This window comes from Equus przewalskii, chromosome 27, assembly GCF_037783145.1.
Source record: "Equus przewalskii isolate Varuska chromosome 27, EquPr2, whole genome shotgun sequence".
Classification (NCBI taxonomy): Eukaryota; Metazoa; Chordata; class Mammalia; order Perissodactyla; family Equidae; genus Equus; species Equus przewalskii.
Window position 1 is genome coordinate 32,900,548 of NC_091857.1, and position 26,248 is coordinate 32,926,795.

Genomic DNA, 26,248 nt, shown 5'->3' on the forward strand with positions numbered 1-26,248 from the left:
ACATGGGTACCCAATGCAATTAACGCTAGATTAAGGAGGAGAAAAAGTGCTCAATATGTATTTACTTTTGCCCTCATTGGTACAAAATTGTTGCCCACTGGATCCAACAGAGCCAGCCTCTGCGAAGGCCACGGCCACCATCCTTGTCCACCACTGCCACCATGCAGGACTTTTCGTGTGGCTGTGTGGACGCCCCATGAGTCCTGCCACAGTGCTGTCTCTGAACTGCTGTGAAAACCTGAGTTTTCAGCATGCAGGACTTCCTCTTGTCTCTGCTGGTCTCAGACCCAGCCGACAACCCGCAGGGAGAAGGGGTAGGGCTGCTGGGAAGGGCTACGCGCCAGGAGGCTTGTGCAGTGAGTACATGAGCCCCACAGACACCTCGCTTCGGTTTGCAGCAGGGCAGGGGGAGGCAGCTTGTCCTTTCTCTATAACTTAAATTAGCTCTCAAGACCCTGTTTCTGCTGGTGGCAGGATGTATTAATCTTGCCAAGTCAAGGTAAATTCCAGCTATTTACCGTTTAAGACACACTCACTTTGAAGTAACTCTTCAGATAATTTGGGATTCTCAGATCAATTCCAGGTTTAAGCCTGAGGCGATACCAGGAGCCTCTGCTTCCTGTCTGCCCACTCTGGTCACCCCCTTTCCTGGCATTGCTGATGTCCCTCAACAAAGCCACCGCTGTTCTGATCAGGTCTGGCTTCCAACCCACCCCACAGCCTATGCCCACAGGGCCCCTCACCTCAGGGACCTGGTGGCTGGCATTGTGAAAACCTCCCTCCAGGCACCCAGAAATACTCACTCCTCACCCACACCCCGTTGGGCTGGGGAGGGGACATCTCGGGCCCCATTCAGGGCTGGGTGCATGTTTCACCTTCTTTCTTGCCCTCCCCTGCATTGTGTTTCATCTGAAAAGGCCATTCCTTCATCTGGCTTTGTGGACCAAACATGAGAGCCCAGGGGGGCCCCAGAGTTAGACTGGATCCACTTGGGTTACACACGCATGACCTGGATCCATCCTTCATCCAACAAAATTCAATTTGAAAACTGCTTAAGTTCTCTTCTCTCTAATAAGTCTTTTCTTCTGCTTGTCATGTCCAAAAAGAACACTGTCCCTGATGCCTATTTTGTCTGCTAAAGAATCTTTTTCTCCTACTTCCCAATTCTCTATCCATGTGCTGGAAAACTAAAGGGAATTTCTCTTATGATGGCTAATCAAATGCAGAAACAGGAGAGAAATCTTGAACCCAAAGGGAGCAAGGTTGAATATGCAATTGAATAAGATGGAAGAGACTATGTAAGCAAATGAAGGGACAAAAGAAAAACAAAAAAGGCTACTGTAACAAATTTACCAAAAACTGGAGGGTTTAACACAACGGAAATTTATTCTCTCAGAGTTCTGGAGGCCGGAAGTCTGAGATCAAGGTATGGGCAGGGCTGCGTTCCCTCCGCAGCCTCTCAGGAGGATCCTTCCTTGACTCTTGTAGCTTCTGGCAGCTACTGGCACTCCTCGGCATTCCTCGGCTTGTGGTCACATCACTCTAACCTCTGCCTCCATCTTCCCCTGGCTTCTCCTGCGTGCACCTGCCTTATCTCCCTCTGCTGCTCTTATAAAGATGCTTGTGATGGCACTTAGGGCCTAACTTGATCATCCAGGCTGATCTCCTCATCGCAAGCTCCTTAATCACATCTGCAAAGTCCTTTTTCCAAACAAGTTCACATTCGCAGGTTCCGGTGTTTAGGACGTGGACACATCTGTGGGGGACCACTTTTCAACCTACCATACTATCCTCACGCTCCCGGTTGGAATGTACAGCAGAGAGAGAGAAAAGGAAAAAAATCTAATGAAATACTAACTTCACCACCCAACAGTTCAGTGGAGAGAGAAGCACGGTTAGAAAAGAGCTAGTGTTTCCGTTTCTGGTGCCGTCTGCGGCACAGGAGAGATCCCACCTTCAATCTTCATGTCAACATGTGTTATTTCTTCCTTGAGAGAAACAAAAACAAATAATCCAGTATTGCTGAGCAGAACAGCTCGCAAGTGGAAGAGCCGGGGCTGGCTGTGTGCCCCTGGCTCATGGTGATGCCATCTGCCCAGCCAGCCCCTCCCCTGCCTCCCACCAGCTCATTTTGGCTCCTTTGGGCCAAAGGGCTCCCAAGCCAGCCACAGCTGGAGTGCAACTGTCAGTGCCCCCATTTAAAACCCATTTGTGAAAGGCTCATAAATCACAGCCTTGGAAAACTCACTCCTCATTATAACTCAGCAAAGAACAGCTCTCGTTCAGCAATGGAAATGGATGTGAGTGTGTAGTAGGTTGTTTGTTCTTTGCAGCAGGGGGTCATATGTAAGGGGATTTTGCATCATGTTCTTTCAGCTGTTCGTGTTATAATGATAATGTTCGTGAATAATGATAGGCATTTCTCCAAATGTACCCATCTCCATTGTTAGATCAAGCAAGTGGCGGCTGAACACTTAGTGTGATTTCAGGGGAGCCAAAAAGGCTCCGAATGCCAATATCCCTCCCCTCTGAGCCTGCAAAACAACTAGGTCAACGTCCCAAATACTACAGTTAGAGTTTCCTTCCTTTGGACTTGCCCCTGGTCAAAACTCTAATATTGCTGGAAGGGGTCACACTTTAAGCACGGTTTTATTTATATATTTGTCCCAGTATTTTCTCAGAGCAAGTGGTATGGTGGGAGTGCAGGATAATCCACTGGATGGGATAGGGAGCCACCACTGAGACTGAAGAGTCATCAAAGGCAAGGCTGAGTCGGGCTATGCTGGAGGAAGGTCCCCGGTGATCCTAGTTTACTGGCGAACTAAATATATGAAATGCCTTTGCTGTGCCCAGAGATATGCCTTCCACATAGATCATCTCATTTAATCCTCACATCAACCCATGAGGCAGGCACCAAAGCTGCTCCATTTAGGAGCAGGATGAGATCTAAGAGGCAGTACCTAAGCCCATTTGTTCCCATCCCAACAAGTCGCCAAAGTGTATACATCCATATAAAGTTGAGTGTCACAAAGTAACTGTCTCCAGACCATGGGAAAATAAGTGCTTCGGGGCTAGCTTGCTCCACAACCAGATCTCAGACAGGACACATTCCTGGAGGTGGAAGAGGTCTCCAGGGATGCCACAAAACAGACAGACAGACAGACACAGACAAAGAAAAGCTGAGTCTGAGAAAGGATAGAGAGGAAAGGAGGCAGATGGGGGCACAAGATTTCTGTGACCAGAAGCTGAGTGGAAATCACCAAGGACTAGAGCAGGAATGCCCAGGAGGAGGCTGAAGGGCAGGGAGACAGGGCCGAGTAACCAGGAACCGGAGTGGCAGGGACTGGCCTGAACATATGGCAACAGGGAGGCGGTGCGGCTGCTCCGACCTAGGGTCTCAAAGGGGGACCCGAACCTGAGATTCTTACTCTAGAAAAAAGTCTTTAAAGGATTCTGAGGTGATCTGGTATGGAAGAGATGGGTCTTCCCACCTACTGGCAAAAGCACACATAGACCCCCTTTGAGGGAAAGTCCCCCACGTTAGTTTGCAGGGAATGCCACAAATTAAAATTAAGCATGACCTCACAAACAAAAATCAACAAATATTTGGGAAGGCAAGTCACCCAAGGACCATAGACGTTTCTATTGTAGCCACGGCATGCAGAATTATGAAGTATAGAATATCTAGCGAAGAAAGGACACACATATAATGTAGGAATAAACAACAGGACACCATTGGGCATGAATTGGTAGACTTGGGGAAAAAACAAACAGAACTTCTAAAAATTAATAAGGTAATTGTTGAAGAAAAAAACCTAATGGATAAGTTAAACAGTAGATTATACTTGAGAGTATTAAAGAGTGTTCAAGAGAGAATTAATGAACTGGAAGATATATCTGAAGAGCTTATCCAGACGACAGCAGAGAAAAAGAGATAAAAATATGAAAAAGTATAAAAGATACGGAGAAAAGAATGAAAGGTCTAGCACAGAGGTTGGCAAACTATAGCCTGAGTTCCAAATCCAGCTGGCCACCTGTTTTTTTAAATAAAGTTTTATTGGAACATTACCATGCTCATTTGTTTATGTATTGCCAAGGGCTTCCTTCAAACTACAATAGAGTTGAGTAATTGTGACAGAGACGCTATGGCCTCCAAAGTCTAATATATTTTCTCTCTGTTCTTTCATAGAAAAAAAATTGCCCTGGTTTAGTGTATATATGACTCGGAACCCAGAAGGAAAATATGGAGAGAAAGGAAGAGAGGTGGCATTTTTAAAAATAATGACTAAATTTTCCAGAACTATTTAAAATACAAAGCCACATATCCAGAGAATACAAGATATTCTTAGCAGAATAGAGAAGAGTTACGCTTGCTGGATGGACTAGATTGTGGCCCTCAAAAAGATATGACCAAGTCTTCATCCCCAGTACCTGTGAACATGACGTTATTTGGAAATAGGGTCTTTTCAAAGGTAATCAAATTAAGGATCTTGAGTGAGATCATCCTGGATTTAAGGTAGGCCCTAAATTCAGAAAAACAGAAAAGGGAAGAAGATCAGTGATGCAGAGACACAGGGAAGAAGGCCACATGAAGACAGAGGCAGAGATTGGAGCGATGCTGCCACAAGCTAAGGAATGTCTGGAGCCATCAGAAGCTGGAAGAGGCCAGGAGAATCCTTCTCTAGAGTCTTTGGAGGGAGTGCAGCCCTGCTGACACCTTAATTTGGGACTTCTGGCCTCCAGAACTGTGAGAGAATAAATTTAGGTTGTTTCAAGCCACCAAGTTTGTGGTGTTTGTTATGACAGCCCAAGGCCACTAACATAGATTTTGTTTAGTGTGGTAGAACAAAGATGATTCCAAGTCTTTTGTCATTCCGCATCACAATAAGGGCTGTTATTTATCTCCCCTCCTCTTGAATCTGGGTTGGCCCATGACTGTTTTAACCAAGGGAATGTGACAGAAGTGATGCATGCTGCTGTTCCAGTTCTAGGCCTAAGACTTCAGAAGCCCTCGCAGATTCTGCTTTTACACTTCTAGGGGGTTGAGCTGCCCCATGAGAAGTGCAGGCACCCTGATGAAGAGAGTCCATGAAGAAGCCATATGAGAGAGAACAGGACCCTGGGACTCCATGGAGAAAGACAGAACGGCTGGGCCATCCAGCCTTCCAGTGAGCCCAGTCTTCTAGATGTCTCTGCCGTGCAACACTTTGGAACTGGCTTCCAGCTTTGCCTCCCAATTGTCCCTTTCCAGGGCCTGGCTTTCAGGACTAGAGCCCCCGGGGCCTTCTAAATTCCAGGGTACTCCCCCAGAGGAAGCTCAGGTGCAACCAGTCCTGCCCCGGGGATCTTATCTTATGGGGGTGAACCTTCTTGGATGTCCCAGTCCGGTCGAGTCCACAGATGATTGCAGCTCCAGGCAACAGCATTTGCAGCAGAAAAACCACCCAGCAGACCCCAGTCAACTCCCAGAATCATGATCAGACGAAGTATCGACAAACTTGAGAAAGAATGTAGGCACTGCAGGCAAAACCAGGTGGAGATGAAAGGTTGGTCCTTGGTTCCTGTTCTTAGTAGATGAGCTGGTAATAATAAGTTCTCTAGACAGGTATGAGTAGGAGATGGACAGAGCATCCAGACAAAAGTTAACTTAGGTCTTAGGATCAATATGACTCTAATTTTGTTAACCATACATAAGGAGTGCTGCCGCTGCTTCTTATTAGTAATTAACACCTCTTTTACACCTATGTAAATAAAACTACTAGTCAAATAAAACAAAACATCAAATTAATAAATATTGAATTTTATAAAATCATAAAAACAAACTCCTGTGGTTAAATATGTACCTTAGGGCCAGAAACTTGACTGGTGGATGGAACTGTAAAGGTGAAATGGCATCTCATTTATCAGCAATCATGCACATCTCATCCCATAGAGAGAAAGAAAAAACACATCACACCTGAGACAAAAGAACTAAAACAGGATCAAGTCTTTCCCGTAAGTTCCTAACTCTGTAGCCAAAACAACTTTATCCCAGACTTTCGCAATGCTGCTGTCTGGAGATCTGTCAGGACCTTCCTGGATATGATAATCATGTGATAAATTTGCTGTTTTCCTGCCATGTGCAGACTAGCTGTAATCTCAGTAGCCTTGGTAATATTATGGATTTTTTTTTCCTTTAAATACCTGTTGTACTTTCATTTGATGATCCAAGTCTTTCTAACCCCTGGAAGTTCTTGCAGATCTTTTTCAAGTAAGCTTGGTTTCTAAATGCTTTTGTCTTAAAATCTTCCATTTACAGAAGCCCTGAACCCAGGGAACCCAGGCAGAATGGAAGATGGCAGCAGGATACTGGGTGGAAAATAGAGAATTAAGTGAACATCCATATGCTGAACAGCCATGTTCTGCCACTTAGCTCCAAGAACACTGGAAATGAACTGTCTTTCCCCCAGTGGAGAAATTGGAGGATTTGTCCTGGAGAAACTAAATGACCCCAGTAGAAAGACTTACAGATACTAATAGTTGGGGCTCCCAATGGAAAAAACAGATAGCCTTTCAATCAACTCTCACTGAAGACCCACATGTCCCACCAAATTCCACAGAGTTTCCAGTCAGATTCCTCCTCTGACATGTGGACAGACCAGGTCTTTCCCTTTTGTTCATTTCTTCTCTTTTTTTATTCTGTTTTATCACATTAGACACCATCCTCTAACATCATGTTAGAGACCTTCTTTCTAGCATTCTAACATGAGATGACCTCTAGCATGATAGGCAGAAAACAAACAGAAAAAAAAGAGGCAAATGTGGGTGGCTGGAAAAAACTTCAAAAATTATGAGCATAATTCTCAAAGGAAATATAATGTATCCATGAAACAAGAATAGGATGATAGGAAAAAGGGCACAGTCAGAGAGCAAGAGTAAGGTCTTGGAAAGTAATAATGCATTAGCTAAAATGAAAATTTCAATAGCCCAGTTAGAAGATGGAGTTGAAAATATATCCAGGAAGTAGAAAAAAATGACAAAGAGATAAATAAGATGAGAAAGAATAAAAGAAAATCATAAAATCAATTCAGAAGTCAACATCCAACAACAGGAGTTCTATAGAAGACAGATAATTCAGAGAAGAAGAAATTATGAATGAAAGAATACCCAAACAACTGTCACCACCACAGAGCATGATCTTCCAGACTGAACAGGCCAGAGAGTACCCAGCATGATGAATGGGAGGAAAAGCCCTCACCAAAGACTTAAAAAATTTATTAAACTTTCAGAGAGGAAAAAATAGTTCACGTTTTTAGAAATTCAAACGACATCAACTACTCAACAGTAACATTAGAAACTGGAAGGCAGTAAAACAATGCATTCAAAATTCTGAAGAAAAATTTCCAATCTAGAATTCTATAACTAGTCAAAGTAGCAATTCAAGAATAAGGGTAGAATGAAGACACAGAAGTCAAAAATCTAAAAAATTTGACTTCCCTTGCATCCTTTCTCAGGAAGCTAATTGAGGATGTGCTCCACCAAATGAAAAACAGACCAAGTAAGATAAAGGGATGAGAGAGAGAGAACTGACACTTGGGAGCCCCAGTGGGGTCTCATGAGGAACAGGGCATTTATATAGCCTCAAAGTACCTCCCCCCCAAAATACCTATTAATTACAAAAAGGAATAGGATTAATTTACAGTGGAGAAGTCTGATAGATATCACCTTAATCAAATGATCAAATGTAACATCAATAGCAATGGGGCAATGAAAGTCATGCACCATTTTGCAGGATGCAATGAAAACACGGCACTAATGGCAGCGAAGCACTATCTGGAGCTAATCATGAGGAAGATCAGACAGAAAGGCAGAGGAACCGTTTCAGATGAAAGGAAACTAATGAGACATGACAATTACATGGAACACGTGATCCTGGATTGGATCCTGGATCTGAGGGGAAAAAGTTATAAAGAACATTATTGGGAAAATTGATGAAATGTGAATATAAACTCTGGATTAAACAATAGTAGTGTTACCACAGTAAATTTCTTAATTTTAATAATTGTTATGAGGTTATGTATGAGAATATTCTTGTTCTAGGAAAATACACACTAAAGTATTGGGGGGTTGAAGCAGCATGATGACTCCAATTTGTTTTCAAATGATTCAGAGAGAGAGAATGAATAATCAATGGGAGGAAATGTAAACAACTGGTGAATCTGGGTAAGGGGTATAAGAGAGTTCCTCATTCTATTCTTGCAACACTTCTGTAAGTTTGAAATTATATAAAAATTAGAAATTACAAAAAGTTTCATTCATTTCATTGAGTTCAGTTCCATAGAAGTTTGCATTTTGTAGTTTAAAATGTGGTTTTACCAAAGGAATAAATGAAAGGCAATATAAGAGAGGGCTTTAGGTTAAACAGCATCTACCCAGAGGTAGGCTGCAGGATAACTACTTCCCTGAGCCTCACTTTCCTCATCTATAAAATAGAGTAGTAATAATACCTATACTATAGGATTTGAGGATTATATCAGGTAAAATGTGTACCGTCCATACCACCTTCTCGAAAAGCTCACTTTGAGAAACACACCCTGATGGACATAACTCCTCCGCTGCTCTGGTAGCTCAGACCTCAGCACAGAAAGGTCATACTATGTGGCTTATTCATGCAGTTTTCCCTTTTGTATGCCTGATAGCAAGATTTTCTTAAGGATCCTATACAGGAAGAAGGTGACAAGAGCCCCACGTAGCTCTGATATGTCCCACTATTTCCCAAGTCCTTTCTCACTATTTATTTCTTTACATTGCAGAAGCATCCCTGCCCTGAGCAGCCACAGACACAGAGAATAAAGGCGATCTTACAGGTGTGTCTCTCTCTAAACACAGTAAAAAGGAGGGGGGAAAAGAGGCACATCCCTCAATCAGTGGGTCTCCGAAAGCAATGCACCCGAGAGGTTCCCCTGGCAGTGTGGAGACATGAGACTAGAACAAAAGAAATGCCATATTTGACTTCTATTTCTAGTTTTGAAGAAATGTCAGAGCAAACTCTGTGCTAGGAGCAACTATAAAAGCTGGATAAAATATGAAAGACAGCTGCTGAATGCATCAGAGAACAACTGAGACACCCAGGACGCAATCCTGGAGAGATCCTGGAGTGGAGAGAAGTGCGTTGAGCTGGACCCCAGACTGGCCACTACTTTTTCCCTTGGAACATTTGCCAGTTTGAAGCACAGGCAACAGAGGATGAATGAAAAGCAGCAACCTGAAGTTTGCATCAGTCTCATTAAACTGGGAAGAAGAAAAAATGAGTTTAGGATTGCCAAGGTAGTTAGTACTTGAGGGGTAAAAATCCCAGGGGAAAAAAAAAAAAAAAGATGACCTGCAGAGATACGAGCTTGACATTCTGTGTGGGTTTTGCTTGAGGTCTTTGCTGCACAGAGCTGAAAAACAAATCATAAAATTGCAATAAAGAGGTCAAAAATTGAAGCAGAACTTTCAAGAGTCTTGTTGTGGGTTGAACAGTGGAACCCCCAAATTTGTGTCTGCCCAGAACCTCAGCAAGTGATCTTCTTTGGACATGTAATTAATTAAGTATCTTGAGATGAAATTATCCTGATTAAGAGTGTGTCCTAAATCCAGTGACTGGTGTCCTTGTAAGAAGAGATGAGGACACAGAGACACACAGGGGAAGGTCATGTGACCATGGAGGCAGAGACTGGAGTGATGCAGCCACAAGCCAAGGAATGTCCTGGGTCACTGGAAGATGGAAGACGCAAGGAAGAATTCTTCTCTAAAGCCTTCAGAGGGAGCATGGCCCTGATGACACCTTGAGTGCTGGCCTCCAAAACTGAGAAAATAAATTTCTGTTGTTTTTAGCCACCAAGTTTGTGGTAATTTGTTATGGCAATCCCGGAAAACTAACATAAGTCTTGCAGTGGTGAAGATGCCAAAATTAGAATCCAGGGCCTGCCAGAGAGGAAGAGCTCAGGTAAATATCCCAGGCTTTCAAATGAGACCCCAGAAGGACTATGCCTAAGAGAAAAGGAAAGTCAAATTTGGTCTGAATGCCAGACTAAATCTTCTCAAGGATGAAAAATACAGAAAAGTGGATAAGATACATGTGAAATACAGTGTAAAGATCCAACATAAGTGTAATTGGAGTGGAGAAGAGATGATGGAGAGGACAGGGAGAAGCAATAACTGAAGACAGACAGACTGAGAATTTTCCAAAACCGACAGAAGACATCAAACCACAGACTCTATCAACTCTATCAACTCCAAGCAGGATAAATATAAAGAAAATTATTTCTAGGTAAATCATAAAACTGATGGAAACCAAAGACAAAAAAAAAAATCTTAACCACACGTTACATTCAAAGGAACAACAATTAGACTGACATCTGACTTTTCAACAGGAACAACAGAAGACAACGAAATACGAAGGAACCTGCTTAAGGAGGGGAAAAGGGGAATCTATGGAAAACCTGCAGCAAACACTATATTTAGTGGTGAAATATGGAAAGCTTTCTCTTTGAGACCAGGAATGGAGAAAGGATGTCTGTTCTAACCACTTCTCTTCAAAATGGCATTGACATAAATGAAATAAAATTGCAATTATTTACAGACAACATAGCACGTTCTTTGGGCAGCTCGGTGGAAGTGCCCTGTCCCCCCCGCAATGCAGGTAGCAGGGCGTCCTGGCACAGAGGCTATAATTCTTTGGGGGTTGCCCATAGTCCGTGGGAAGGAGCGATGTCTGGCTTGACGCAGCTGCCTCTTACTGCGATAGGGTGCATCCTTCTGGCGGCCGCAGGAGGGAGAACCCTGAGCAGGTGGGCTGCACGCAGGCGCACTGAGTCACGGGGTGGGGCCTTAGGAGACCCGCGAGGGTCTGGTCTCGCCCTGAAGTCATCCTCTTGCCCGAGGGAAAGTAACCTTAATTGGCAAAACCCACGATGACAGGTTGAGAGAGAGACCACAGGAGAAAGGAGAAAGGAGAAATTTGTCTATTTCAATACCTTCAATGTCACTTTTTTCCTGCCTTTTGAACAAGAGGCCTCACATTTTTATTTTTCACTGGGCCCTGAAAATTAGGGAGATGGCCCTGCTTCCCTTTATACCTCAAGGCACAGCTTAGACCAGATAAGATCTCCGTGATAACGAGGGTGGGGTGAAGGAGGAGGCAGGGGCTTTGTCCCCGGCTTTGTCTATAACGCACTCCCGAAATTGTGCACTGGGGTCAAACGTGAGAAGTCGGAACAATAGATGTACCCTTGGAGAACTGAAAATTCTTCTAAGATCTGAATTTTCACTTTCTCCCTTAGGTACGCCTTTTAATTTGTAAGTAGTTCGATATGGTTTTCTAAAAGATAGGAACTCTTTTTAAAATATATAACTACAATATCACTATCATACCTTAAAAATTGACACCGATGCTTTGATGGCATCAAACATCCGGTCTCCACATTTCCTTGATTTTCTCATACATCTTTTACAGGTAATTTGCCTGAATTAAAATGCAAACAAATTCTCCACTTTGCACGAGATTAATGTGTCTCAGCATCTTTCATCCCCAGGTTCCCTCCCTGCCCCCCCCCCACCCGCCTTTTTCACCTTGCTATTTATTTGCCAAAGAAACTGATCAGTCTTTCCTATAGTTTCCCATATTCTAGATTTGCTGGTAGCAGTCCCTGATTTCTTTAACATATTTCTCTGTTCCTGTATTTCCTGAAAACTGGTAGTTAGAATGTCTAGTTAAGGACTGAATCAGATTCAGAGTTGATGTTTTTGGCAAGACTATTTTATAAGGAGTATATACACTCCACCAAGAGGCATGTAAGATCTCTGAATTATCCTGGACATTTTTCTCTCTCTCTCTCTCCCCCTGCCCCTGAGGTTAGCAGCCATTGATGATCAAGCGATCATTGATAAAATCCATAGTTTCATCAGAAGTTTACAAAATGGAGTATCTTAATTCTATCCTCTCTACTTTTATAATAGAATACTTCTGTAAAGATAAAATTTCCCTGGTTAACTATTTGCTTACCCTTGGATGTAATTCTAATGTTGTATTTCCAGCATTTCATACCTGCTTCTACTATTATTCTTTTCCTTCACTACTGAATCCACAGTTGGGCAGTTTAACTTCCTGGGGTGTCTGGTTGAGTCTAAAGACCCAAACGTGGGTCGGTCCCATGGCATAGTAGTTAAGTTAGGCGTGCTCCCCTTCAGCAGCCCCGGTTCCCAGGTTTAGATCCTGGGCATGGACCTACACCACTCATCAGCCATGCTGAGGCGGTAACCCACACACAAAATAGAGAAAGACTGGCATAGATGTTAGCTCAACGACAATCTTCCTCCAGCAAAGAAAAAAAAAAGAGAGAGAGAGAGGAAGATTGGCAACAGATGTTAGCTTAGGGTGAATCTTCTTCACCAAAAAAGAAAAAAGAGAGAGAGTGAGCCAGAAATATAAAATGCCTGGCTTCAGCCCACATAGGACTCAAATGTTCCTCTTTAAAAAAAAATTTTTTAAAAGACTCACACATTCACAAAATCTAAAGTTTCCTTTCTAATTCTGTTGTATTGCATTCATGAGGTCTATGATTTCCTTTCTCCATTTTCCACTAACTTTTCAAAATTAATTCGAATTAGGAAATTCTAATTATGAAAGGATGCAATATAATATTCAAAGAATTATGCAAACGTCAATGAACAATTGAAGAACACAACCTGCTGAAGCTGTCCTGTGGGCTAGCAGGGACCTCCACCAGGCAACAGTTGAAAATGGTCCTCCATCAGCAGATACACCTGAGGCCAGGTGTGATGGGTCATGCATAGGGTGTGAGGAGACACTGCACAAAGCCAAACGCATGAGAGTCATGGGCACCTGGATCTGGTCATGTAAGGTGCACAGATCTCCCAAGGAGGTGCACACATCCTCTTACGCATCCTAAATCTGTGCTCTGCTGGAGACTCATCCATCCCCAGTGAGCCCAGGGCAGCTGCAAATGGCAGCTGAGGTATCATTCCTCCCAGAGCACAGGCGTCTCCCCTCGGCGTGGAACTTCCTCATTTCCTACCAGGATACAAGGAAGAAAACTGGGTAGACACGGAAACCCCTGCATATACACTTCCTTAAACCACGTAATTGATATTCAACCTATGTATCTTTCAACTCAGAATATCTAGGGACATGCAAATATTTTACTTATTTTATGGTTCTTACTATAGCCTTTTAGCATTTAACATTTCAAGTCCAACTCATGTTTAATGCATGAGCTCTGGGAAAATTTGATTGATAGGATAGATTACTAATATGTTTAAGGAATAGCTTACAATAATCAGATTAGATGTAAAACAGTGGAAACTCTCTCCAAGTAAATGTGTAAGCAGTAAGTCTCTACAAACTGAAAACACATCAAGTACTCTACAGGAAAGGAAACCTCAGAGTGAGTAATCTTGGCTTTGGCTCAAGCTCCTCCTGACCCACTAAATCGTACAAGGGCATCGGTGGTTGAAAGCTAAAATTAACACTTCATAGGTCTTGCCAGAGAGTTCAGATATCTTCAGTGGGAACTTTCCATGCTCTTGTGACAGACCAACACCCATTGGTGTTGCCACGGGAAAAAAAAAATAAGAATTGAGTTTCCTGCCTTGGTTTTTCCAGCAACTGCCACGTGGGCAGCCTGCTTGGCCTCTGGTGATAACCCCACTCTGGTCGCACTGACTCCACAAATATTTATTGGCCATCTGCTATGTGCCTGGTACAAAGCTGGGTACCAGAGGTAAAGAGGGACATGGGACAGACAGAACATGTGCCCCAGAACCAAGAGGTCTGGCCCCCTAGACCAGCCCCTGTCCTCAATGGCCATGCGGTTGGAGGCCAAGTCTCAAAAATCACATCAATTCTAGGCATTGGAAGAGTTCCTGGTGGAAGCAGCATGCCACACCAAGTTCGTAAGGGCTGGACTAGATCCCAGCTCTGTCCTTTACCAACTGTGTGGTATGAACCTGTGGTCAGTTAGAAATGGCCAGAAAGGAAAAGCAGAGCTGGAGAGGGAGGGTGAAAGGAAGATCTGAGGGAAACCACATGGATATAATTTCTTTTCTTTAATCGGATGTAACTTTCATAGTCAAATATAATAACATCCGCAAGTCTTAAGTATACAGCTTGGTGAATTTTTCACATGAATCCCATGTAACCACCACCTAGATCAAGATACAGAACATTTCCCGCATCCCAGTAGATACAGTTTTTAAAGGGAAAATACCGAAAGTCAAATCTCAGGACTTCTGCTAGGTGACCACAATCACTCCTCCTGGCATCAGAGCCGTTTCCTGAGCAGAGGAGATGAATTTATAGCCTCTTTTCTCATCCTTCTAGTGACCAAGAGCACTACTTATAGAAAGGTCTGTGGACATGGGGATACAGATGGAGGCTGTGATCTGGCTTGGAACAGAGTTTCATTGCGTCCTAAGCTAACTGGCCAATCCAAGGACGAAATCTACAATCTTGCCCTCTTCTCAACACCAAACTCAAAAGGACTAGTTACCCAAGCCAGATTTTCCTTGTTATAAAACTAACTAAATATTTATCATAAAATTGCTACATGGGGGGCTGGCCCCGTGGCCAAGTGGTTAAGTTCGCGCGCTCCGCTGCAGGCGGCCCAGTGTTTCGTCGGTTCGAATCCTGGGCGCGGACATGACACTGCTCATCAAACCACGCTGAGGCAGCGTCCCACATACCACAACTAGAAGGACCCACAACGAAGAATATACAACTATGTACCGGGGGGGCTTTGGGGAGAAAAAGGAAAAAATAAAATCTTTAAAAAAAAAAAAATTGCTACATGGTCGAAATAAAAGCTGGAGGGATATAGCAGCACTATTCATAATAGCCAAAAGGTGGAAGCAACTCAGATGTCCATCAGTGGGCAAATGGGTAAACAAAATGTGGTCTATCCATACAATAGAATATTATTCAGCCGTAAAAAGGATTGAAGTACTGACACATGCTACAACAGGGATGCTACGACCTGGATAACATCCTGCTAAGTGAAATAAGCCAGAGCCCTAAGCTATATCATTCTGTTCATATGAAAGTCCAGAATAGGGAAATCTATAGACACAGAAAGTAGATGAGTGGCTGCTTAGGGCTAGTAGTGGGGACGAGAGGATAAGGATTCAATAGTAATGGAATTTCTTTTTGAGGTGATAAAAATGTTCTCAAACTGACTGTGGTGATGCTTGCACATATCTGTGAGTATACTAAAAATCACTGAATTATACATTTTAAATGGGTGAATTTATGGTAAGTGATTATAGCTGAATAAAGTTGTTTTTTAAAAGGAGGCAGGGCCAGCCCAGTGGCATGGTGGTTAAGTTCACTCACTCCACTTTGGCGGCCCGGGGTTGGTGGGTTCTGATTCCAGGCCCAGACCTACACACCGCTCACCAAGCCATGCTGTGGCAGCAACCCACATACAAAATAGAGGAAGACTGGCACAGATGTTAGCTCAGCTATAATCTTCCTCAAGCAAAAAGAGGAGGATTGGCAACAGATGTTAGCTCAAGGCCAATCTTCCTCACACACACACACAAAAATGCAGGCAATGCAAAGCAAATTGAAAGATCACTCATAGTCTTACTACCCAAAGATACTCACTATCCACTTTGAGGAATATCTTTCTGGTACTTCTCTCCATATAATTTTGTTGTTGTTTTACTTAATTGTGATCATACAATATGCAGTTTTATAGTATTGGCATGCCTTCCAACATACATCAGTGAGGATTTAGTTGCCAATAACAAAAATTGCTGTTTTAAGCAGAAATGATTTAACAGAGGGATCTCAGTGCTTACAAAACTATGGGAAGGACTATGGGAGAGGATCAAGGCTGGCTCTCCAGGGATGGACAGCGCTGCAGGACTGGCCAGCCAGGGCAGCTGCTAGCACTACCATCAGGAAGGTAGGGCACCAGAAAGCTGCCACCTTGACTGCTGAATCCAGCAATGCCCTAGTTACTTTCAAGCCAGGGGTAGGCACTGGAACTGTTGACCTCATAGCAACGCCACTGGGACCTCTGCCAACTCTGCCACACGTACACACATCCAAAAAGTATTCATGATCATGGCTATCAGCAGAAACCATGAAGGCAGCAGAAGTGTGACTTCCACTTTACTTCTCAAATAAGTGCATCTAAATGGCCATGATTAATTCATATCGGGAACCCTAGCTGCAAGGGAGTCTGGGAAAGAAACTGCTGGCTCTCTAGGATCTGTACTCTAAGAAGACATTACCATACCAGTTGTCACAAACGTTACAATCTTTTTAATAGCTGCATAACTTTTCACTGAATATATATCTCAACACAATGCATCAACCCCCACCCATTTAGGATAATTTGTTTCCAGCATTTAATAATGTTAATATTCCAAAGCTTAATATTATAAATAATTCTGTGATGACAATCCCAATAAGTGTATTGAATAATTCCTTCTCCCAAGCAGTGTGCCAGGCTTTTTATATTCATTATATTTATCATTCATTTTTTAGTTAACACTCATAACCTTCTTATGAGGTAGCTATTATCCCCATTGTACAGATAACAAAACTTGAGGGGTGGAGAGAAGTCAAAACTAGACCTGACACCAAAGCTTGCAACCTTAGCCATTCCCCAAATACTGATGACAAAAGGCTTTTTTTCATACTAGCAATGATTTCCACAAGACAAATAATCAGAAATAGAATTACTGGTTCAAAAGCTGTGAACATTTCTAAGGCCAGATTCTCAGTCAAAGTCATTATTAGGACTGAGAACGCATCAATGGCAGGAACTCACTTTTATCATTCGAATGTCTGGCTGAGCGCCTGGCACACTGTGGCCACGAGAGGAATTCTTCTTGGATGAGTAACAGCGCATGTGCAAGTAGGCATGCGTGAGGACTCCCCAATTCAAAGCACTGCCTTCCTTCCCTCAGTCTGTTGGGTTTAGCCACCTTCACATGCCAGGTGACTCACCATCCAGGCCCAGGATTTGGTTGACTGTGAAGAAGTCTAAAATGACCTAATAAGTCACGCCACGGTGCATCTGAGTGACCACGCACAGGGCTGGAAATTGCATCTCTTCCTTTAGGTGTGTAAATGGTAGCAATTTTTTAGCAAGTGCAACTGCTTCCGTTTGGATTATTTAATAAGTAAATGGCCCTATTAAATGCCAGTTCTCCAAATAAATATTAGCAACTGACATTTATTGTCAGAGTCCACCAATGTCCAAGCTAAGTTAGACTGGAAACCCAGGGCTTTGGCAGCTGTGTCAGCTGCATAACTAGTGCAGGCCACTAAATTGCCTTGACAAGACTCGCCCTACTTCTCCACCAGGAAAACAATTTGTACCCACACAATGCCCAACTGAAGAGGTTTGTATTGCTAAAATCTTGAGACCTCAAAGCACTGCTTTCCTCTGCAGAGCAAAGTTTGGTTGGCAGAATGGTTTGTCTGGGGAATTTCACCACTAAGGTGCCAAAAAACCTGGCGAACATCAGCTGGCCTATAAACAAGCAGGTCTGTGTTCCAATGGGTTCATTCTGCCTTTAGACTCGGTCATGGGGAGCTTTCCACAGTCCTTATTCCCACCCCCCAAAAGAAAAGAATCCCTAAGTTTATTAAAGATACTCCTTTTAGTGCTCCCTTACCCACTTCTTGGACGATATTATTCAGCGGTCTTTAAAGGGGTGGAATTAGAACCTGCATTATCAATATAGAAAATAGCTGGAGAAAATGCAGATGTTTTTTAGCTCATGTCCCACAGGCTGCTCTCACATCTCTGAAGCCGTATCAGGTCCTCCTGGCACAGTCAGAGGAAGCTGGGAGGCAGTATTACCCAACCAGACCTTAATGATTTTATTTATTCCACATGGCCTAAAAAACATGTTCGAACATAACTTGCCATAATTTTTCTGGAGATTTCTATGAATCACTTTTTAATTATGAATAATGTTTTTAGAGACACTCCTGAGAAATTTTACCCAAGGTTCCCTTGACAACCATCCCATAAAGTAAAGTGAAGCAGCTTCCATGACCAACATAGAAAATCTACTTTAAAGCATGGATTCCTAAAAGATCCATTAGTCATCTTCACTGAGAACGGATCTCACGATTTGCACATGCAAAGTGTCGCTGAGAAATTCAGATCAACAACCATAACTGGAAAAACACACTTACCGTCCAATAATGTTCAAAGGATTTTTATACAAAGGTAAATTTTCTAACTTCACTTGGAGCGTTTTCTCTTGTCTTCCAGCTAGGAATTTTCTCTGTGTGTCTAAATTATTGCCTTTCTAACCTCAGCGGAAGGTTTTCGGCTTTTACAGGCTCGACTATGGCTCCAGCAAGAAGGATTCTTGCCTCTAGGCTCAATGCAGGCCACTCAGAAATTAAAAATGTTTGTGCAAGGTAATGAGCGTGAATTTCCATTTCTGAGATTTACTTTCAGAAAATCCAATCGCTGGATCTCAAACAATCAAGCAGGGTCCAAGTACTCTTAGAAAAGAACAGATGGGCGGGGTTGGCCCTGGAATTCCAGGCCTTTTCGCAGGTGCGGCTCGCTGCCTTCCGCTTTCCTTCATTTGTCAGAGTTGACAGCTTCTCCAAAAATGATGGTGTAGACATCAGGCTAAACAGATATATAAATAAGTCAATTAGCTTTCAATGGAGCACTCTTTATGTTGCTTCAACAGGAAGATATTTTCTGGTCAATTACTTTAAGAAGACTTCAATAAACACTAAAAATTATTTGGGCATGCGTAATAATGGCGCTCATCTTTTTCCTCCCTGCTCCCAACTACCCAGGAAGTAACGTAAATTCACATACGAGCTTTGTATTCAGTACCTTGTCTAAAGTGCTTAAAAAGTGTTTGAGGCTGTCGCTTTCGGTCCAGATAGTGTTGAGAGCTCCGAAACAAGTGGAACAGGGCTCTCGTTGCCTTGCCAGGAGCAGCCAGCGTCTCTCTGTTTACTGAACCGCACTCCTCCGCGGACATTCACCTCTGCGCTTTTCTCCGTGTGCCCTCCCCCCCGCCCCGCACGCCCGGCTTGTAATTTATTCAAAAATTAGATTTCTCAATAAAGTTTTCTATATCCACCTCTCTTGTCCGAACCCCACCCCACCGCCCCCCGCATGCCCAGCCCAGGCCCTGGCAATTGGTAGGAACTCTCAAAAATGAAATGCAAGATTTGAACTAGGTCTCTCAAGCCCCATAACAAAGCGGCTTCTTGAGGCTTGGACACTGGGAACGTAGTAGTCGCCCTTGCACAGCTCCTTGAAGCCGTGAGCGCGCTAGCACCCTGACCACCCCTCCCGTCAAGAGGAAAGCGACGAGAACGATCCCCTGAACGGGAAACTGCGCGCCCAGAGAGGAAGGCGCTCGAGGCCTCACCCACCCTGGTCCAAAAGCTCCTGGGAGAGAAGCACAGAGAATTCCGTAGTCAGATTAAATAATGTCTTTGTCTACACACGCAGGGCGAAAAGAGCGTGGGTGCAATAATCAAGATTAGTTTGTTTCTGTCCTCCAAAAAATGAAGAAGGTGCTGTATGTGGGGCCAAAAATATTCACAAACCGCACAGTTTGAATCTACCCTATAGTTGATCAGTTCAGCTAGATGCTTTTGCCAGGGAAAATATTCTTCAAGTGAGAAAAAGTGCTAATCTTAAAAGTCTTTCGTTTTATATGAAAACGTGCTCTACCCCGCGCCTCGTCCTCCGGGGTATTTGCTCTGGCACCTAAAAGGAATTCCGGCTTGGGGCCCTTACAAGAGGGCGAGGGGCGGCGGGGGGGTGGGGGGGGGGGGAGCTGGACCTTCTTCCCCAATCGGGGACCACGCCGGGTCTCGCCACAGAAGGCTGAGCCGCCAGCGCAAGAATTCGACTCTGGATCCGGACTAAGTGCGCGCGAGCTGAGGACGGCTCAGGGGGCTTTGGCGAAGCCAAGATGAAAGCACCAGTGTCTAATTCCCACCAGACATCCCACCACCCACATGCACCGGGTCCCTTCCTCTCTTGCCTGCCCTACAGGTCCCCGTTCTCTTTGGTCCCTACTTCCCGCTTGAATGGGGGAGTGGGCGCGGTTCGCAGGGCGGAAGCCGAGCGACAAGAGCGCGCGCGGGGGACGGTGGGGGGAGGGGAGACGAGCACAGGTTGCCAGTTCAGGCTCGGGACGACGGCCGCACGGCCTCTGGCACCCATGTGAGCGTCACGAACAGCCGCACGCACCCCAGCACCCCTCCTGCCCGGTGCGTACTAAGACGCTGCAGGGTACGCTGCGCTCCCGCCATGCACGTTGCGCGCGCGCGTGCGTCTGAGCCTCCCACTCCCCCGTGCCCTGCGCCCCCTACCCCGGAGTATATTATCCTCCTTACCCCCATCCCGCGCTCGGATCTGCCGGTGTTCAGCTAGCCCTCCGCCCTCCATGCTTACAGAGCTCCTCAAGCGGCCGTGCGCATTGCGCCCCCTTCCGCCAACCGGCCCAGGCCGCGTTTCTAACCACGCCGGCGGTCCCGAGACTTTGCGCGCGCAAAAGGCTGGGCCGCGCCGCAAAGTAAGTCTGACACAGTCCCCTTCTGAGCCTGCACCCAGTGCTGGGAGTTAGGAGTCCTGAGTCTCTTCTGCGGAATTAAAAATACCTCTAGCGACCAGGAAGCCTGATGCTCGGGCCCCCTCCGGCCACCCCTGTCCCCGATTGTGACCCGCTGCTGCCAAAGCCTGGCTTCGGCCCAGGGCGGGGACCGCTGGCGAGGAGGTCCCGCCACCCGCCTCCAGATGGGCGCGGACACCACACAAGCGTGGCTCCGCCGCCGCTCAGATCTGAAGTCCGGCTTTGACGCTCCTGGAACCTCTGATGCGGGACGGCCCTCTGCCGTAGGCGTCGCCTTTTCCTCCCAGGAGGGCAGAGTGTATTCTGGGACATACACCTCTCAGGAAACCCGCCTTCCACGCCGGCCTTTAAAAGAAAAGAATAAATAACTAAAAATCCGCGCGAAGCGGGAAGATGCTCACGCCTGGGGTTGGGGCGGCCGTGCGCGCCCAGGCCAGGCTGGAGGGGGCTAATGTGGCCCTCCCGCCCGCCCGTCGGCCTTTCTGTGACTTTTCTCTGCTAAACCTCGAATCAGTTAGCCTACCTATTCCTACAGATTTGTTCAGATTAAGGAGAGAGTTCCCCAATGTTCGCTTTGCTTTGCAAATAGCCCCCTTAATTAAATGAACCGAGTTTGTGCCTTTAAAGTACTATAATAGCCCTATATTATAGTCAGCCCTACATTAAGAAAAAAAAAATAAGCCCATCGTATTGGTGCTTTCTTTGATGTGCAGAAACATGTGTCTCTGGCCGATAGGCTTTGTTTTTTTTGTAACGAAATTTTTTGGTTGATGTTTTCGAAAGGCCGTTTCAGCGCCGTCGTTAATGAACTAATTGATTTTCAGATTTCAAGGCGGTGGTGTGTAATTGCTGTAACCACTCAGGAATTTCAGCGCACACTAGACTCTTAAAACTCCTCCAGCTCAAGCGCTTCCAGACACCATCCTATGCTTGCTGGAGGTGAGAAGCCGGGCTTTGCCAGGAAGCGATGGACTGCCTCTCCTCGAACTGCGACTCTGAGGCGACGTTTCCGTTAAGCCCGGCCGAGAGCCCCCCGGGGAAGGACAGCGGAAGCTCCAGGCCGCAGGGTCGTGGAAAGGTGGGAGGAGGTCGGCGACGCTCGGCTGCCCTCTTCCTCTGCCCCATCCCTGGCCGATCCGGGCGCTCCAGGAGTATCCCCACCCTCCCCGGAGGACACTGGGTGTCTGTGTGCGTTGGGAGGGGCGCGCCAAGTCCCCAGGCACCTTCTCAGAGACGGGGGAGAAAGCGGGGCCGGGTTTGGAAGACCGGGAAGGAAAATGCAGAGGAAAGGCTACCCTCTCACCCCCGGGTAAAATTAGACAAAAACGTGTGGCCGCTGTTTACTCAAACCTGGCGCGGCTTCGGTGGTTCCCTGTGGCCCTCGCTCAGGGACTTTGCTAATCACTATAATTAATTACAGTGGCACTCACTGTTTTTGTTCTCCTAAATGCATGGCCTTGAGGGAGAGAAGGAGGCAGCAGTTACTCCATTCTTCGGACAGGAAACACTGCCCGGGCCGGCCCCCTGGAGCCCCCAACCCCAGAACCCGAAGTTGTCCCCGACAAGCAAGTGCGAGAAGGATCGCGCTCTTTCCGGAATCGCAGAGGGCAGAAGCAGCCTTAGGCAGGCCCGGATGGGCGGCTGGATCTCCCGCCCTGGGGCACCCTCTTCCCCCGCCCCCGGCGCGGCCGGGGCACCCCCCGCGGAGGACAGAACACTCAGGGACCGGGGGTGCCTGCGGATCCGCCCTAGTTCCTGCGATGTAATGAAATAATCGGAGAGAAAAAGCAAACACTTTCTCCAAAGGAGCATCTTCCACTGAGAGAATTGATTAAAAACAAAACAAAAAGAGAAGTAAACTTCGCTCCCTCTACTGTCTGGGGACGAGTGAGGGGAGCCAGTTACTGTCTTGACCTGGTGAGGAATGACTCATTACGAAATTGCTCTGGATACCTGTGATTACTTTTAAATAATGAGTAGTAATATAGTAGTTGTCTGATCATTTCTGGGAGTAGCAATGACCCCCGGCAGAGGTGGTGGTATCTCCATGGGTCTTCCACAAGGAGAGGAGAGAGAAATCGAGGAGCTCTGGGAGATAGGTCAGACTAAAAAAGCCTCCGAGCCATGAAATAGTCATATACGCGATACTGGACGCAAGCGGAATTTTCTGTAGAAACCATATGGTGCTAATTGCTTGTGTAGACAAGGGCTTATAAAACGAATGCGTTCGAATCTCCGTAGTCCTGGATTTTCTGTTGCCTTGGCTTGCTCCAGCGGTTGAAGTTCTCCTTAAACACCACGGCAGAGTTTCGAAACCCCCTCCCCCAAATCTAGTGCTCGGAATGGGAAGGGTCCTGCCCCCGCCCCCTCCTCCTCAGTGACTAAGTCTCTGATCCCCTCCTGCCATCGCCGCACGCAGCCTCTCCGGGAGCCCATCCCCAGTGGAACATCTGCGCGTTTCCCTCTTGATCTCGGTTTCCGCGGGGGATGGGCCTCAGGTAGGCGCCGGGCGCGGCCTGGGGAAAAACAGTTGCGGAGCATCTGAAGCGGAAAATCCAAGCAGATGTGGGGCGGCCTGGGCCTGCCCCTTTCCTCTTGGGGCCTCAATTTCTTCCAGATCAGTTTCCTAATGGAAAATTTCTAAGAGATGGAGGGTATGCCGAGGCTTGCTCCTGCGCCTCGGGGTGCGCAGGAGCGCTTCAAGCAAGACAGACTGGGGGTGGGGGCGCCCCGCAAGCAGGCCGCGCGCTGGAAGCTCGAGGCCTCAATGTGTCGGAACTCTCTTCCCACCCGTCCTCTTCCTGCCCTCAGCTTCCATTCATTCTAGACTCTGCTGGCTCTTTCTGAGCCGGTAGGGGAATCGCTGTTTCTGGTGATGACCGACCTGGGGTCATCCGTTGCGTTTATGCCTTTTCTCTGGTCTCAAAAGGCCAGTGTCCATGCTGTGTGTGAGGCGCTGGGCGTTAGGTCCAAACCATAGACCAGGAAGTACTCCTCGCACCAAGAGACCAGGAGCGAGGGACATGCAGCAGGTGTCCCAAGCCGGGACCGTGCGTTTAGTGCTTTTTCCAGTTTACACAGAGCTTCTAGCCTGTGAGTGTTCATCCTAAGTATCCTGTTCCCCGCGGCCCGGGCTTTCCCTTCGGTAAGGAGAAAACCATAACCAGGCGCAGGGGCTCTTACTTCACTGTTTCACAAGATATCACTATCCTCCCCACCTGGGAAATTTCGGGGTCCACACCCGAATACTTAGGGTACTTTTGGTGGTGCAGAGAGCCCAGGCCCATTGCCATGTGTGTGTGTGTGTGTGTGTGTGTGTGTGTTGAATGAATGTGTTGGGGTGGGTAAACAATGCCCCCTTGGCATCTGCTGGGACTGGCTTTTGGCCTGAAACTGTCCCACACCGATATGTCTGCTAGCCTTTGAACACTCTGTTAAGCTCCCTCTCAGACCGCGCGATTCGAACCTGTCTGGCCGATGAGAGAACAGCGGCTGCCACTGTGAAGACCCAGTAGCGAGATCTCGAGTACGCTTTCCCGTAAAATGCGGGAAATTTGGTTTGAAGAAAGTTTCTGTTCTTGTTACTTGTCGGGTTTCTCCGACTTCCACTTAACCATGTTTCTGCGATCTGCGTAATCCCTTCAAGCCCGAAGGAATTCTCCTGGGTCTGTAATTGAGGATTGGAAGTCTTGGGGGTGAGGGAAGCGTTAAATCCTCCCCAAGCCTGAGAGGTCCCGGAGCGCACTCAGGGCGGCCTGCGCAAGCTGCGGCGGGGCCTAGCCGGCAGTCGGTTCCCCCTTGGAGCCCCTTCTCCAGGAAGCCCCGAGACGACAACTGTCGGCGCAGCCCGGCGCGGGATTCCAGGCGGGGAAGCGGGCCAGGCGCGCTGCGCTGGGCACTGCGTACCCGCGCCGCTCGCGTGCGGCCCTGACCCTCTGCGCTTACTGCTGCAAACAGGAAAGCGCTCCTGGATCTGAAATCCCAAGGGAAAGTGCTGGTTCCTTGGTGCGCCCGGCGTCTGGTGAAGGGCCACCAACTCCAAAGCTTGTGCAGCTTCGTGGTTTCAGAACACCAGCCCAGTGAGCCAAGGCCACGGCTCTAGGTTTGGCAGGGCTTGGGGACAGGTGGGGGCCCAGCCGGTGTCTGCGCACTGTCCCGCCCACCGAGGGAGCTACGACGACTCCAATCGCCGTCAAACTTATGACTTTCAAAGGGGTCCTTGGAAAAGGAGCGCCAGCTGCGGACAAGGCGGTCGCAGGCCAGGCCCTCCGGGCGCTGGGGAAGGAGGTGGGTGCCGGGACATCATCGGGCAGTGAGTGTGAGGAGCAGCAAGCTCCTTGGGGATGGGGGGGGGGGGGTGGTGGAGATGGGACCAAGAACCAAGATCCTAGCGCCAGACCTTGCGGCTTTGGCGTCTCACCTCCCGCGCCCACCTCCAGATCAGGCGGCCCACAGCCCCACAGCCTGCACACGGCCAAGGCACCCACAGGACCCCCTGCCCTGCGTCCACGGCATCTGCCCTCTGACCCGCGCGCCGGGGAAGCTGGCGTCGTCCCAGCGCACGCGTCTGCACCGTGTCTAGAGGGTTCAGACTCCTAGAATGAGTGGGGTTTGTGCTGCTGCCGCGGCAGGATGTAAGGAGGATCCTCTCGGGGTTGCAGGCACCGGAGGGCGGGGGCGGAGGAGGGGGCGGCGACGGGACGGATAGGAGGACTCTTGGGGCCCAGAGTGGCCCTGAGGGAGAATGCCAGGATGCCCTGCGGCCGCGTCTCCAACTGCGCTTCCCTACTCCAACTGCCTCCTACCCCATTACCGTGGCCCGCACCAGCGCTCGCCCGATGACCCTTGTCCTGAAGCGCGCGCCCCAACCTCGAGTCCCAGAAATGCCGACTGCGCTAGGTCGGACTGCGGGACCTGGGGCTGTTGAGCCCTGTTCCCGCCGCGGCCGTGGGCGAGGCCTCGCCGCTAGGCTCGGCTCCCCGGCCCCCTCCCTCCGTCGGGGCCGCGCGTCCCCGCAGCCTCCGGCCCCTCCGGGTTAAGGCGCCGACCTCCTTTCGCTCTCGGGTTTCGAGGAGAGAAAGGGCAGAAGGGTCACTTCTGAGCCTCTCTCCCGCCTTTTCCTGATGGGGGGAGGGGGGCGGTCTTCCCTTCTGGCCTCCCGCTTTCTGCTTTCTGACCTGCGAAGAGGGGACAGTGCGGGCGCAGGAGCGGCGCGGGCTCGGGGGATTCGGTCCTTCCCGGCAGTGCATTTGGCCGGCGTGTCGCGCCGCCTCCCCTCGGCTGCGCCCGCCCGGGACCTACCCAGGAGCCACAGAGGAGGTCTTGGCATCTCTCCCTTTCTCCCTCCTTCGCCCCTCCCCGCCGCCCTTCCGAGTGCCCGGGTCCCGCGACCAGCTCGCAGGAGCCGGTCCCCGCGGCGCGCCGTGTGCACTCACCGCGACTTCCTCGAGCCCGGGAGCGCGCGGGTCTCTCCTGGGAGAGTCGCTGGAGGCAGCGGCGCGGAGGCGCGCCTGTGACTCCGGGGCCGCGGCGGGGTCGGCAGGCGAGATTCGCCGCCCCCGCCCCCGCCGCGGTCCCTCCCCCCTCCCGCCCCCCCCTCCCTGGGCCTCGGCGG

General features: G+C 47.7%; 1 long non-coding RNA gene across 2 annotated transcripts; it reads right to left on the minus strand.

The window, feature by feature from the left end:
* Positions 1-1,336: 1,336 nt before the first annotated feature.
* On the minus strand, positions 1,337-26,184 carry LOC103550460 (uncharacterized). Of its 2 annotated transcripts, XR_011533944.1 has the most exons (5): positions 26,070-26,184; positions 20,399-20,979; positions 18,206-18,656; positions 11,398-11,488; positions 1,337-1,988 (listed from the first exon to the last, which is right to left on the minus strand). It is a non-coding gene; the product is annotated as an uncharacterized lncRNA (long non-coding RNA). The 2 variants fall into 2 exon arrangements; XR_544791.2 differs by lacking the exons at positions 1,337-1,988; positions 11,398-11,488 and having other exon boundaries at positions 16,293-18,656.
* Positions 26,185-26,248: the final 64 nt, after the last annotated feature.